This window comes from Salvelinus namaycush, chromosome 16 (genome assembly GCF_016432855.1).
Source record: "Salvelinus namaycush isolate Seneca chromosome 16, SaNama_1.0, whole genome shotgun sequence".
In the NCBI taxonomy this organism is placed as follows: domain Eukaryota; kingdom Metazoa; phylum Chordata; class Actinopteri; order Salmoniformes; family Salmonidae; genus Salvelinus; species Salvelinus namaycush.
The window spans coordinates 15821946-15838289 of NC_052322.1; the positions used below are offsets into that span (position 1 = coordinate 15821946).

A 16344-nucleotide genomic window follows, 5' to 3' on the forward strand; every position below is an offset into this window, starting at 1 on the left:
AGACAGCTACGAAGAATATAGATGAAAACTCTCTAGGTAGATAGCGTGGTCTACAGCTTATCGTGAGATACTCTACCTCAAAACCATCTTAGTTAGACGTAAAATTGCGTGACTAAGATCTTCTCTACAAAAATGTTTAAAAAAACAGATTTCTTGTGTTATTTTATACAGACTATCCACTATATTGACCAGATACTGTAGTGGCTGCTCTAACATCAATTAAAATAAATGGTCTGTATTCGAGAGGATCAAAACCGCAATGTATAATGGTTAAATTGTGACTGACTGATTTACCAATAATTAGTTGTTATTTATGATGCAAGGAGGTTTGTAGATCAGTCAGTCACCTGCAGTCGTTTTGATGCTCTCAAACACTACCAATGGGTGCGTTTGAGTTGTGAAAGCTACCGACTGTAGACAAAAGTCGAGGATTGAAGTGGGGGGAGGTGCATCTTCGATGGCCACAAGTTGGACACTGATTTTCCAACAGCAATGCTCAGATCAACATCCCAGTGTTGTCATTGTTTATCAAAAGTTTTATTTATAATGTCGAAATAACATGGCTCCAATACCCATATCACACGCTCACAAACGGAAATCATGTGTGTTCATTGTACAGAGCCTCAAATATCACATTCATTTGTATATAGGTTATCCACTGTATACAGGAAGTTGGTTCCTGTTTCAGTCATGTCTTTGGTCCCATTCACGTTGATCAAATAAACACCCAATTGATTGGTTTACAATAGTGCCTCCCACAATGCAGGCAAGGCTGCAGGAGGAAGTTGGTGAAGAGCAGCTGCAGAAACTTGCAGTCAACTTCATTACCTTTGATCACATGATTTCTGTAGTTCATCCAGTCGACATGTAGGAGCAAGTCAGACAATTTCTATGCACATAACGCAACACGTTTTGAAAGACGGTGACCAACGATACGCTCGAACGTGTCCCATGTCTTCAAAAATGGAAGGCAGTTGGAGAAGGTAAGATCAGGTGAGAAAATTCTAGCCAATGAGAGAACGGATATGCATGTGAACAACAGGTGCAACGGTTTCCACTAGTTACCATAGCCACAAAGTCAAAACTGTATCCTAAAAATGTATGGGGGGAAAAAGTGCTTTTTGGTCTTAATTTAAGGTTAGGGTTAGGCATAAGGTTAGTAGTGTGGTTAAGGTTAGAGTTAGGTTTAAAATCACATTTTGAGAAGATAGATTGTATAAATAGGTGGGATTATATGACTTTGTGTTTGTGGTAACTAGTGACGACCAGGCACCACGTTATTGCCAGACTTGTATAGCCATAACAAACAGTTTTGTGACCTTATTTGACCTTTTCTGCTGCTTTTGGGACATGGTTCGATCCCCTCTTGGGGCACTACTTGTTGACTAATTAAAACACTTAAACAATCACAATACAGTAACTATTGGTCACTCTTCTGTATTATTATTCTAATATGTATTAATTATATAATTGTGTCCATTATTAATAATGATAATTTTTATGATAAACCTTTTTTAGTGCACTTGAGAGTTAGAGGCCTAGATATCTTACAATGTATTTATATATTTACAGACTGCGTGTGTGTGTGAGAGAGAGGAGAGTGTGTGCAGGTTGTGGTTTTTTTCTTCCTTGTCAGCCACCCATCTCTGCTTTTCTGCTTCAGAAAAAGCTGAGGTCTGGAACTCCCTCCAGGTCATCTCTCTCTCCATTCCTTGGCCTTGGTTGCCTGATGACTCACCCTGAATTTAAATCGCTACATACATTCATTGTGGAGAACAAACATCAGTTTGGACAGAGCAATGTGATGGGTAGCCAGGGGCCTTAGTTTATTGTCCTGCAAAAGTGTTTTTAATGTACTATCTGCCTGCCACTCCTGGGAACCTTGTATATACTGTATGTGAGGGAGAAAGAGAGAGTGTGAGAGCGAGTAATGTTTTTCAACTCAGAAAAAGCACACAGAATTTCCTCAAACTGTACACATTAAGCAATACTCTTTTACAATATTATCAATCACACTTTGATTTGATAGCTATTTAGATTAATTATGTAGATGTTGATAACGGATATGTAGGAGTAGATATCTCCGATCCTAAAATAAAATGGAGAATACATCAAATAAACAAGTAATTACAAATGATTTACATTGGGGATAATGTGTGTGTGTATGTGTGTGACAGCGAGAGAGTGTGTGTGTGTGTGCATGTTGTGTTTTATTTTTCCTTGTCACTCACCCATCTCTGCTTTGTCAGTCTTGATAGGCCCAGTGTATGCACGTCTGGGAGAGGCTGTCGGGCAGTGGTGGAGTGCATGGTAGATCTGAAAGAGAGATGCACAAAGTGGCAGTAAGTATATAGCTCAACAACATGTTTGTGTGTGTACATCTGTTGGTGTGAGTGAATGTGTATTATAATGTAAGCTGAATTACCTGATTCCATCTGAGAATCCTTAAAAGTTTCTCCCTTCACGGCCAGTGTAGTAGGACCTGGTGCAGCCAGTAAAATAAATACCACAGCAGAGGACTGCTGTGAATGCAGCTGAACTGCTAAGGGTGGCAGATCTGAAAGAGAGAGGCACAATTTTTTAGATTCAATCAGATACTGAAGACTTTTTTTTAACCTTTATTTAATAAGGCAAGTCAGTTAAGAACACATTCTTATTTACAATGACAGCCTAGGAACAGTGGGCTAACTTCCTTGTTCAGTGGCTGAATGACAGATTTTTACCTTGTCAGCTCAGGGATTCGATCTGGCAACCTTTTGGTTACTGGCCCAACACTCTAACCACTAGACTACCTGCTGCAGATAGCCGACTCCCACATAGCTGTTGTTTTGGTGGTGTCTGAGGTTTAACTGCGGTGGAGTTGTAAAATCGGTAACCAGCTGCTCTTGATCATTGTCACAAAGCCACACCCATCCTACTCGTGATACAAGTTCCGAACGAGAAAGTGTAGGCTAAATAAACTCAGCATAAAAAGAAATGTCCCTTTTTCAGGATCCTGTCTTTCAAAGATAATTCGTAAAAATCTGAATAACTTCACAGATCTTCATTGTAAAGGGTTTAAACGCTGTTTCCCATACTTGTTCAATGAACCATAAACAATTAATGAACATGCAACTGTGGAACGGTCACAAAGACACTAACAGCTTACAGACGGTAGGCAATTACGGTCACAGTTATGAAAAGTTAGGACACTAAAGAGGCCTTTCTACTGACTCTGAAAAACACCAAAAGAAAGATGCCCAGCGTCCCTGCTCATCTAGGTGAACGTGCCTTAGGCATGTTGCAAGGAGGCATGAGGACTGCAGATGTGGCCAGGGCAATAAATTGCAATGTCCGTACTGTGAGACGCCTAAGACAGCGCTACAGAGAGACAGGACGGACAGCTGATTGTCCTCGCAGTGGCAGACCACATGTAACAACACCTGCACAGGCTCGGTACATCCGAACATCACACTTGCGGGACAGATACAGGATGGCAATAACAACTGCCCGAGTTACACCAGGAACGCACAATCCCTCCATCAGACTGTCCGCAATAGGCTGAGAGAGGCTGGACTGAGGGCTTGTAGGCCTGTTGTAAGGCAGGTCCCCACCAGACATCACCGGCAACAACGTCGCCTATGGGCACAAATCCACCGTCGCTGGACCAGACAGGACTGGCAAAAAGTGCTCTTCACTGACAAGTCACGGTTTTGTCTTACCAGGGGTGATGGTTGGATTCGCGTTTATCGTCGAAGGAATGAGCGTTACACCGATGCCTGTACTCTGGAGCGGGATTGATTTGGAGGTGGAGGATCTGTCATGGTCTGGGGCGGTGTGTCACAGCATCATCAGACTGAGCTTGTTGTCATTGCAGGCAATCTCAATGCTGTGCGTTACAGGGAAGACATCCTCCTCCCTCATGTGGTACCGTTCCTGCAGGCTCATCCTGACATGACCCTCCAGCATGACAATGCCACCAGCCATTCTGCTCGTACTGTGTGAATTCCTGCAGGACAGGAATGTCAGTGTTCTGCCATGGCCAGCGAAGAGCCCGGATCTCAATCCCATTGAGCACATCTGGGACCTGATGGATCAGAGGGTGAGGGCTAGTGCCATTCCCCCCAGAAATGTCCGGAACTTGCAGGTGCCTTGGTGGAAGAGTGGGGTAACATCTCACAGCAAGAACTGGCAAATCTGGTGCAGTCCATGAGGAGGAGATGCACTGCAATACTTAATGCAGCTGGTGGCCACACCAGATACTGACTGTTACTTTTGAACCCCCCTTTGTTCAGGGACACATTATTCCATTTATGTTAGTCACATGTCTGGTGAACTTGTTCAGCTTATGTCTCAGTTGTTGAATCTTGTTATGTTCATACACATATTTACACATGTTAAGTTTGCTGAAAATAAATGCAATTGACAGTGAGAGGACGTTTTACAAATAATGATGACACTGCCAATGACACCACCAAAACAAACGCTATGCGGATGTCGGCTAAAGCGTATGTGATTGAATAGAGCCCCAAGTGAGGGAGAGTAGGGATATGTGTATTAGAGGTCGACCGATTAATCGGAATGGCCGATTAATTAGGGGCGATTTCAAATTTTCATAACAATCGGAAATCTGTATTTTTGGACACCGATTTGGCCGTTTTTTTTGTTTTTTTTTTACACCTTTATTTAATCTTTATTTAACAAGGCAAGTCAGTTTAAGAACACATTCTTATTTTCAATGACGGCCTAGGAACGGTGGGTTAACTGCCTCGTTCAGGAGCAGAACGACAGATTTTTACCTTGTCAGCTCGGGGGATTCAATCTTGCAACCTTACAGTTAACTAGTCCAACGCTCTAACCACCTGATTACATTGCACTCCACGAGGAGCCTGCCTGTTACGCGAATGCAGTAGAAGCCAAGGTAAGTTTCTAGCTAGCATTAAACTTATCTTAGAAAAAACAATCAATCAATCAATCATAATCACTTGTTAACTACAGATGGTTGATGATATTACTAGTTTATCTGGAGTGTCCTGCGTTGCATATCGATGCGGTGCGTATCGTTGCTCCAATGGGTACCTAACCATAAACATCAATGCCTTTCTTAAAATCAATACACAGAAGTATATATTTTTAAACCTGCATATTTAGCTGAAAGAAATCCAGGTTAGCAGGCAATATTAACCAGGTGAAATTGTGTCACTTATCTTGCATTCATCGCACGCAGAGTCAGTGTATATGCAACAGTTTGGGCCGCCTAATTTGCCAGAATTTTACGTAATTATGACATAACATTGAAGGTTGTGCAATGTAACAGGAATATTTAGACTTATGGATCCCACCCGTTAGATAAAATACGGAACGGTTCCGTATTTCACTGAAAGAATAAATGTCTTGTTTTCGAGATGATAGTTTCCGGATTCGACCATATTAATGACCTAAGGCTCGTATTTCTGTGTGTTATTATGTTATAACTAAGTCTATGATTTGATAGAGCAGTCTGACTGAGCGGTGGTAGGCAGCAGCAGGCTCGTAAGCATTCATTCAAACAGCACTTTCCTGCGTTTTGCCAGAAGCTCTTCGCTGTGCTTCAAGCCTATCAACTCCCGAGATTAGGCTGGTGTAACCGATGTGAAATGGCTAGCTAGTTAGCGGGGTGCGCGCTAATAGCGTTTCAAATGTCACTCGCTCTGAGACTTGGAGTAGTTATTCCCCTTGCTCTGCATGGGTAATGCTGATTCGAGGTTGGCTGTTGTCGTTGTGTTCCTGGTTTGAGCCCAGGTAGGAGCGAGGAGAGGGATGGAAGCAATACTGTTACACTGGCAATACTAAAGTGCCTATAAGAACATCCAATAGTCAAAGGTTAATGAAATTCAAATGGTATAGAGAGAAATAGTCCTATAATTCCTATAATAACTACAACCTAAAACTTCTTACCTGGTAATATTGAAGACTCATGTTAAAAGGAACCACCAGCTTTCATATGTTGTCATGTTCTGAGCAAGGAACTTAAACGTTAGCTTTCTTACATGGCACATATTGCACTTTTACTTTCTTCTCCAACACTTTGTTTTTGCATTATTTAAACCAAATTGAACATGTTTCATTATTTATTTGAGGCTAAATTGATTTTATTGATGTATTATATTAAGTTAAAATAAGTGTTCATTCAGTATTGTTTTAATTGTCATTATTACAAATAAAATAAAACAATCGGCCGATTAATCGATATCGGCTTTTTTGGGTCCTCCAATAATCGGTATCGGCTTTGAAATATCATAATCGGTCAACCTCTAGTGTGTATACATGTACAGTACTAGTCAAAATCTTGGAAACACCTACTCATTCAAGGGTTTTTCTTATTTTTACTATTTTCTACATTGTAGAATAATAGTGAATACATCAAAACTATGAAATAACACATATGGAAGTAACCAAAAAACTGTTAAACAAATCAAAATATATTTTATATTTTAGATTCTTCAAAGTAGCCACCCTATGCCTTGACGCCCTTTGTCCTCGTCTTGTTGTGTCCTGTGTATATAATATATATTTCCATCTTTTCTTCGCATATCTTTTTATTTATTTTTTCTAAAAACTCAACTTCAAAACACTTTCCTGCAACCCGCCTCACCATTAAAAAAAAAGTATTATTCACCTCTAATCTGAAATCCACAACAGAAGCTAGCCAGAAGTTAGCCAGTTCACTGGCTAACGTTAGTATTCAGCTAACCACGGTTGGCGGTCATCAGCTATCCTTTAGCTCGAAAAGCTATCGCCAGTTTTGTACAACACGACTCAGACCAGAGCATACCGGACCTATTTTCTCTCCATATCCCCGGATTTCTACCGCAAGCTCTGGACATTTACACCTGGATCTTGCAGCTAGCTTGCTGCTATCCGAGTGACTATTGGCTAACGTTGGTACTGGAGCAAACATCAATTATTCCGGAGCTAGCTAGCTGAAGAGTTCCATCAGCCACTCCTGGGCTACAATCACCTATCCGGACCCGTTTTACTGCCGAAGCGGAGCCCCACCGGGCCTTCACAACTGACTACTGATGCCCGGCTAGCTGTCTGAATCGCCGTGACCCCAACCAACCTCACTACTCACTGGACCCGTATGATCACTCTGCTAAGCACGCCTCTCCTTAATGTCAATATGCTTTGTCCATTGCTGTTCTGGTTAGTGTTTATTGGCTTATTTCACTGTAGAGCCTCTAGCCCTGCTCACTATACCTTATCCAACCGTTCAGTTCCACCACCCACACATGCAATGACATCACCTGGTTTCAATTATGTTTCTAGAGACAATATCTCTCTCATCATCACTCAATGCCTAGGTTTACCTACACTGTATTCACATCCTACCATACCTTTGTCTGTACATTATACCTTGAAGCTATTTTATCACCCCCAGAAACCTGCCCCTTTTACTCTCTGTTCCGGACGTCCTAGACGACCAATTCTCATAGCTTTTAGCCGTACCCTTATCCTACTCCTACTCCTTCTCTGTTCCTCTGGTGATGTAGAGGTGAATCCAGGCCCTGCAGTGCCTAGCTCCCCTCCTATTCCCCAGGCGCTCTCTTTTGATGACTTCTGTAACTGTAATAGCCTTGGTTTCATGCATGTTAACATTAGAAGCCTCCTCCCTAAGTTTGTTTTATTCACTGCTTTAGCACACTCTGCCAACCCGGATGTCCTAGCCGTGTCTGAATCCTGGCTTAGGAAGACCATCAAAGACTCTGAAATCTCCATCCCTAACTACAGCATTTTCAGACAAGATAGAACGGCCAAAGGGGGCGGTGTTGCAATCTACTGCAGAGATAGCCTGCAGAGTTCTGTCCTACTATCCAGGTCTGTACCCAAACAATTTGAACTTCTACTTTTAAAAATCCACCTCTCTAAAAACATGTCTCTCACCGTTGCCACCTGCTATAGACCACCCTCTGCCCCCAGCTGTGCTCTGGACACCATATGTGAACTGATTGCCCCCCATCTATCTTCAGAGCTCGTGCTGCTAGGTGACCTAAACTGGGACATGCTTAACACCCCAGCCATCCTACAATCTAAGCTTGATGCCCTCAATCTCACACAAATTATCAATGAACCTACCAGGTACCACCCCAAAGCCGTAAACACGGGCACCCTCATAGATATCATCCTAACCTGCCCTCTAAATACACCTCTGCTGTTTTCAAGATCTCAGCGATCACTGCCTCATTGTCTGCATCCGTAATGGGTCAGCGGTCAAACGACCTCCACTAATCACTGTCAAACGCTCCCTGAAACACTTTAGCGAGCAAGCCTTTCTAATCGACCTGGCCCAGGTATCCTGGAAGGATATTGACCTCATCCCGTCAGTAGAGGATGCCTGGTTATTTTTTTAAATGCATTCCTCACCATCTTAAATAAGCATGCCCCATTCAAGAAAAGTAGAACCAGGAACAGATATAGCCCTTGGTTCTCTCCAGACCTGACTGCCCTTAACCAACACAAAAACATCCTATGGCGTTCTGCATTAGCATCGAAAAGCCCCCATGATATGCAACTTTTCAGGGAAGTTAGAAACCAATATACACAGGCAGTTAGAAAAGCCACGGCTAGCTTTTTCAAGCAGAAATTTGCTTCCTGCAACACAAACTCAAAAAAGTTCTGGGACACTGTAAAGTCCATGGAGAATAAGATCACCTCCTCCCAGCTGCCCACTGCACTGAGGATAGGAAACTCTGTCACCACCGATAAATCCACTATAATTGAGAATTTCAATAAGCATTTTTCTACGGCTGGCCATGCTTTCCACCTGGCTACCCCTACCCCGGTCAACAGCACTGCACCCTCCACAGCAACTCGCCCAAGCCTTCCCCATTTATCCGTCTCCCAAATCCAGTCAGCTGATGTTCTGAAAGAGCTGCAAAATCTGGACCCCTACAAATCAGCCGGGCTAGACAATCTGGACCCTTTCTTTCTAAAATGATCTGCCGAAATGGTTGCAACCCCTATTACTAATCTGTTCAACCTCTCTTTCGTGTCGTCTGAGACCCCCAAAATTTGGAAAGCAGCTGCGGTCATCCCCCTCTTCAAAGGGGGGGACACTCTTGACCCAAACTGCTACAGACCTACAGTGGGGCAAAAAAGTATTTAGTCAGCCACCAATTGTGCAAGTTCTCCCACTTAAAAAAATGAGAGAGGCCTGTAATTTTCATCATAGGTACACTTCAACTATGACAGACAAAATGAGAAAAAAAATCCAGAAAATCACATTGTAGGATTTTTTATGAATTTATTTGCAAATTATGGTGGAAAATAAGTATTTGGTCAATAACAAAAGTTTATCTCAATACTTTGTTATATACCCTTTGTTGGCAATGACAGAGGTCAAACGTTTTCTGTAAGTCTTCACAAGGTTTTCACACACTGTTGCTGGTATTTTGGCCCATTCCTCCATGCAGATCTCCTCTAGAGCAGTGATGTTTTGGGGCTGTTGCTGGGCAACACGGACTTTCAACTCCCTCCAAAGATTTTCTATGGGGTTGAGATCTGGAGACTGGCTAGGCCACTCCAGGACCTTGAAATGCTTCTTACGAAGCCACTCCTTCGTTGCCCGGGTGGTGTGTTTGGGATCATTGTCATGCTGAAAGACCCAGTCACGTTTCATCTTCAATGCCCTTGCTGATGGAAGGAGGTTTTCACTCAAAATCTCACGATACATGGCCCCATTCATTCTTTCCTTTACACGGATCAGTCGTCCTGGTCCCTTTGCAGAAAAACAGCCCCAAAGCATGATGTTTCCACCCCCATGCTTCACAGTAGGTATGGTGTTCTTTGGATGCAACTCAGCATTCTTTGTCCTCCAAACACGACGAGTTAAGTTTTTACCAAAAAGTTATATTTTGGTTTCATCTGACCATATGACATTCTCCCAATCTCCTTCTGGATCATCCAAATGCTCTCTAGCAAACTTCAGACGGGCCTGGACATGTACTGGCTTAAGCAGGGGGACACGTCTGGCACTGCAGGATTTGAGTCCCTGGCGGCGTAGTGTGTTACTGATGGTAGGCTTTGTTACTTTGGTCCCAGCTCTCTGCAGGTCATTCACTAGGTCCCCCCGTGTGGTTCTGGGATTTTTGCTCACCGTTCTTGTGATCATTTTGACCCCACGGGGTGAGATCTTGCGTGGAGCCCCAGATCGAGGGAGATTATCAGTGGTCTTGTATGTCTTCCATTTCCTAATAATTGCTCCCACAGTTGATTTCTTCAAACCAAGCTGCTTACCTATTGCAGATTCAGTCTTCCTAGCCTGGTGCAGGTCTACAATTTTGTTTCTGGTGTCCTTTGACAGCTCTTTAGTCATGGTCATAGTGGAGTTTGGAGTGTGACTGTTTGAGGTTGTGGACAGGTGTCTTTTATACTGATAACAAGTTCAAACAGGTGCAATTTAATACAGGTAACGAGTAGAGGACAGAGGAGCCTCTTAAAGAAGAAGTTACAGGTCTGTGAGAGCCAGAAATCTTGCTTGTTTGTAGGTGACCAAATACTTATTTTCCACCATAATTTGCAAATATATTCATTAAAAATCCTACAATGTGATTTTCTGGATTTTTTTTTCTCATTTTGTCTGTCATAGTTGAAGTGTACCTATGATGAAAATTACAGGCCTCTCTCATCTATTTAAGTGGGAGAACTTGCACAATTGGTGGCTGACTAAATACTTTTTTGCCCCACTGTATATCTATCCTACCCTGCCTTTCTAAGGTCTTTGAAAGCCAAGTCAACAAACAGATTACCGACCATTTAGAATCCCACCGCACCTTCTCCGCTATGCAATCTGGTTTCCGAGCTGGTCATGGGTGCACCTCAGCCACGCTCAAGGTCCTAAACGATATCTTAACCGCCATCAATAAGAAACAATACTGTGCAGCCGTATTCATTGACCTGGCCAAGGCTTTCAACTCTGTCAATCACCACATCCTCATCGGCAGACTCGATAGCCTTGGTTTCTCAAATGATTGCCCCGCCTGGTTCACCAACTACTTCTCTGATAAAGTTCAGTGTGTCAAATCGGAGGGCCTGTTGTCCGGGCCTCTGGCAGTCTCTATGGTGGTGCCACAAGGTTCAATTCTTGGGCCGACTCTCTTCTCTGTATACATCAATGATGTCGCTCTTGCTGCTGGTGAGTCTCTGATCCACCTCTACGCAGACGACACCATTCTGTATACTTCTGGCCCTTCTTTGGACACTCCAGACGAGCTTCAATGCCATACAACTCTCCTTCCGTGGCCTCCAACTGCTCTTAAATACAAGTAAAACTAAATGCATGCTCTTCAACCGATCGCTGCCTGCACCCGCCCGCCCGTCCGTCTAGCGTCACTACTCTGGACGGTTCTGACTTAGAATATGTGGACAACTACAAATACCTAGGTGTCTGGTTAGACTGTAAACCCTCCTTCCAGACTCACATCAAACATCTCCAATCCAAAGTTAAATCTAGAATTCGCTTCCTATTTCGCAACAAAGCATCCTTCACTCATGCTGCCAAACATACCCTCGTAAAACTGACCATCCTACCGACCCTCGACTTCGGCGATGTCATTTACAAAATAGCCTCCAATACCCTACTCAATAAATTGGATGCAGTCTATCACAGTGCCATCTGTTTTGTCACCAAAGCCCCATATACTACCCACCACTGCGACCTGTACGCTCTCGTTGGCTGGCCCTCGCTTCATACTCGTCGCCAAACCCACTGGCTCCAGGTCATCTACAAGACCCTGCTAGGTAAAGTCCCCCCTTATCTCAGCTCGCTGGTCACCATAGCAGCACCTGTAGCACGTGCTCCAGCAGGTATATCTCTCTGGTCACCCCCAAAGCCAACTCCTCCTTCCAGGTCTCTGCTGCCAATGACTGGAATGAACTACAAACATCTCTGAAACTGTAAACACTTATCTCCCTCACTAGCTTTAAAGCACCAGCTGTCAGAGCAGCTCACAGATTACTGCACCTGTACATAGCCCATCTATAATTTAGCCCAAACTACCTCTTCCCCTACTGTATTTATTTATGTATTTATTTTGCTCCTTTGCACCCCATTATTTCTATTTTGCACATTCTTCCACTGCAAATCTACCATTCCAGTGTTTTACTTGCTATATTGTATTTATATTATATTTACTTCGCCACCATGGCCTTTTTTTGCCTTTACATCCCTTATCTCAACTCATTTGCTCACATTGTATATAGACGTATTTTTCTACTGTATTATTGACTGTATGTTTGTTTTACTCCATGTGTAACTCTGTGTTGTTGAGTGTGTCGAACTGCTTTGCTTTATCTTGGCCAGGTCACAATTGTAAATAAGAACTTGTTCTCAACTTGCCTAACTGGTTAAATAAAGGTGAAATAAATAAATAAAATAACAGCTTTGCACACTCTTGGCATTCTCTCAACCAGCTTCATGAGGAATGATTTTCCAACAGTCTTGAAGGAGTTCCCACATATGCTGAGCACTTGTTGGCTGCTTTTCCTTCACTCTGTGGTCTAACTCATCCAAAACCATCTCAAATGGGTTGAGGTCAGGTGATTGTGGAGGCCAGGTCATCTGATGCAGCAATCCATCACTCCTTCTTGGTCAATTTGTCACACCTTGATCTGTTTTACCTGTCTTTGTGCTTGTCTCCACCCCCCTCCAGGTGTCGTCCATCTTCCCCATTATCACCAGTGCATTTATACCTGTATCCTCTGTTTGTCTATTGCCAGTTCGTCTTGTCTCGTCAAGCCTACCAGCGTGTTTTTTCCATGCTCCTGGTTTTCCTAGTCTCTGTTTTCTAGCCCTCCCGGTCCGACCTTTTCTGCCTGCCCTGACACTGAGACCTCCTGCCTACCCTGACCTCGAGCCTGTCTGTCACCCTGAACCTTTCGGACTCTGACCTGGTTAATGAAATTCTGCCTGTCCTCAACCTGCCTCTTGTATTTTAATAAATATCAGAGACTCGAGCCATCTGCCTCCTGTCTCTTCATCTGTGTCATTATACAAATAGCCCTTACACAGCCTGGAGGAGTGTTTGGTCATTGTCCTGTTATAAAACAAATTATAGTCCCACTAAGCGCAAATCAGATGGGATGGCGTATCCCTGCAGAATGCTGTGGTAGCCATGCTGTTTAAGTGTGCCTTGAATTCTAAATAAATCGCCAACAGTGTCACCAGAAAAGCCCCCCCACACCATCACACCTGCTTCACGTTGGGAACCACACACGCGGAGATCATCCGTTCACCTACTCTGCATCTCACAAAGACACGGCGGTTGTTACCAGAAATCTCCAATTTGGACTCTCCAAAGGACAGAAATCTCCAAAGGACAGATTTCCACCGGTCTAATGTCCATTGCTTGTGTTTCTTGGCCCAAGATAGTCTCTTCTTCTTATTGGTGTCCTTTAGTAGTGGTTTCTTTGCAGCATTCTGACAATCAAGGTCTGATTCATGCAGTCTCCTCTGAACAGTTGATGTTGAGATGTGTCTGTTACTTGAACTCTGAAGCATTTATTTGGGCTGCAATTTCTGAGGCTGGTAACTCTAAAAAACGTATCCTCTGCAGCAGAGGTAACTCTGGGTCTTCCTTTCCTGTGTTGTTCCTCATGAGAGCCAGTTTCATCATAGCGCTTGATGGTTTTCGTGGCTGCATATTGACTGACCTTCATGTCTTAAAGTAATGATGGACCGTCGTTTCTCTTTGCTTATTTGAGCTGTTCTTGGACTTGGTCTGGACTTGGTCTTTTACCAAATAGGGCTATCTTCTGTATACCACCCCTACCTTGTCACAACACAACTGATTGGCTCAAACTTAAGAAGAATCGAAATTCTACAAATTAACTTTTAACAAGGCACACCTGTTTATTTGAATGCATTCCAGGTGACTACCTCGTGAAGCTGGTTGAGAGAATACCAAGAGTGTGCAAAGCTGTAATCAAGGCAAACAGTGGCTACTTTGAAGAATCTAAAATAAAAATATAATTTGATTTGTTTAACACTTTTTTGGTTACTACATGATTCCATATGTGTTATTTCATAATTTTAATGTCTTCACTATTATTCTAAAATGTAGAAAATAGTACAAATAAAGAAAAACCCTTGAATGAGTAGGTGTGTCCAAACTTTTGACTGGTACTGTATGTGATATTTACCTGTATCACCTGTCGCGGCCGGTGTAGCAGGTGCAGGAGCAGAAGACTGCAGCTATGAGGGCTGTGGTTGAGCTAATAGGGGTGTCAGATCTAAAAGAGAGCGGCACAATTTTCTTAAGTGAAAATAATTATACAACAAACAGAGAGTGATTAAGTGAGTGAGTGTTTATACGTGTGTGTGATAATTACCTGGACCACATCACACAGCTTCAAGTCTACAAGCCTCTAGAAGTTCCAGGGTGCCACTTCAGGCCTGGAACAGCTTGGTGGAAACACAGTTACCTGTCACCCACTGAGCCTAGTTGGCAGATCTGAAAGATAGGCACAATATTATGTTAATGACAAAGCCTTGACTACACACTAACCTAAATTAAGTGTGTGTGTTTGTGTGTGTATAGGGCAACCACGCAGCAGACTTAATTTTCCCAACTGCTCATTGTACTTGCACTCGCAAACTGTGATGTGCGTGTTCTGTGTTATTGTGACTCAGAAGTGTGTCAACCTGACCACATCCTTGTAGTAGGACATTCAGTGATTAGCTTTGGAAAAAATTACTATCAACATTGTACAGTAAAAAGGATATCAAATATTCAGATCTGGATTGACAAGTTGGCTAAATCATGTGAAGTTACAAAACCTCTCGGTCTACACTTAAATTAAATAAAGGATTTAGGACCTGAGCTCTAGGACCATGCCTCAGGACTTACTGGCCTGATGACTCCTGTCCCTGTCCCCAGTCCACCTGGTCGTGCTACTGATCCGGTTTCTGATGTTTCTGTCTGCGGCTATGGAACCCTGAACTTCCCAGGAAGTGCTACCTTGTCCCAGACCTGCTGTTTGATCCTGTCTCTCTCTACCGGACCTACTGTCTCAATCTCTAAATGCTCAGCTATGAAGAGCCAACTGGCATTTAATCCTGAGTTGCTGAACTATTGCACCCTCTATAACCATTGTGATTATTATTTGACCCTGCTGGTCATCTATGAATGTTTAAATGTCTTAAAGAACGATCTGGCCTAAATAGCTGTACTCTTTTATAATATCCACCAGCACAGCCAGAAGAAGACGCCACCTCTCGGCACCTGGCACCTCTCCAGGTTTCTTCATATGTTCCTGCCTTTCTAGGGAGTTTTTCCTAGCCACTGTGCTTCTACATCTGCATTGCTTGCTCTTTGGGGTTTTAGGCTGGGTATCTGTATAAGCACTTTGTGACAACTGCTGATGTAAAATAACTTTGAGTGCTTGTATATGCTTCTATTCATGTCAGTAACTCTAAATATGACATTGAGTTATCTTACATTTCTTCAATAGGAAGTTAAGCCAACACTTTTCCTTGTCTTTCCTGCTGGGGACAGGGGGCTTCAGGTTTTGGAAAGACCAGAAAGACTAGAAAAGAGGGCAGAGCTCTCAAGTAAAAGGCATATCTATAGCAGCAGCTATGGTATGGATAAAGACAATGTGACACCACCACATCTGCATGAATGTGTGATCTCTCTATAATATCATCTACATTAAGCTATTAGCTTAACTAGTTAACTTAGCTCCAAAGAGACAACCAATGACATCAACAGTCAAATGTCTATCTAGTTAGCAATGGTTGCATGTAAAACCACTTTAGAGATGATTACAAAGGTTTGAAAGCAAAGTTGACTTATTGGCCTGCTGCTCTTCGGAACTAGAGGCATCCACATACCTAGCGTTGTTAGCATTAGTTAGCTAGCAGTGCTAGCGTGTTAGCTATCAAACTATCTATCCAGCAAGAATGTCAAAGTCAAAAACAAAATAAAATATGTTAAGCCATGCTGATTTAGTAAGGTAAATCCAATTGGACGGAAGTAATTAACAGGCTGAACGTACATTTCTGTGACTCACTAGCTAACTTTAGCTTGCTAGTTGTCCCAGCGCGCGGATTCTTTGGCTAAACAGCCCTAAACCATTTCTCATGCATTGTCAATGGGGTTTCTAAAACAACCCGGGTGTACTGTAATTCTGGCCACTGGTTGGTTTTGTGGCACTAGTCTGATTTCCCATAGGGAACACTGAAAACAGGACGATGTGCATATTTCTTAGCCCAGTAGCAGTCACTGAGACAACTGGCCTCTGATATAACGTTATTTTTTTTGAGTTACTGGGAGGTCACTTTTCCTATTTATATCAGTACACTTCTAACAACCTAATCATTACGAA

At 42.9% G+C, this 16344-nt stretch overlaps 1 long non-coding RNA gene across 3 annotated transcripts; it reads right to left on the reverse strand.

Moving 5' to 3' along the window:
* Positions 1–206: 206 nt before the first annotated feature.
* LOC120060657 lies at positions 207–16097 on the reverse strand. Of its 3 annotated transcripts, XR_005478254.1 has the most exons (6): positions 16015–16095; positions 14347–14468; positions 14158–14247; positions 2426–2557; positions 2232–2316; positions 208–1891 (listed from the first exon to the last, which is right to left on the reverse strand). It is a non-coding gene; the product is annotated as an uncharacterized LOC120060657 (long non-coding RNA). The 3 variants fall into 3 exon arrangements; XR_005478255.1 differs by having other exon boundaries at positions 207–2316; positions 16030–16097; XR_005478253.1 differs by having other exon boundaries at positions 207–2316.
* Between the last annotated feature and the right edge of the window lie 247 nt (positions 16098–16344).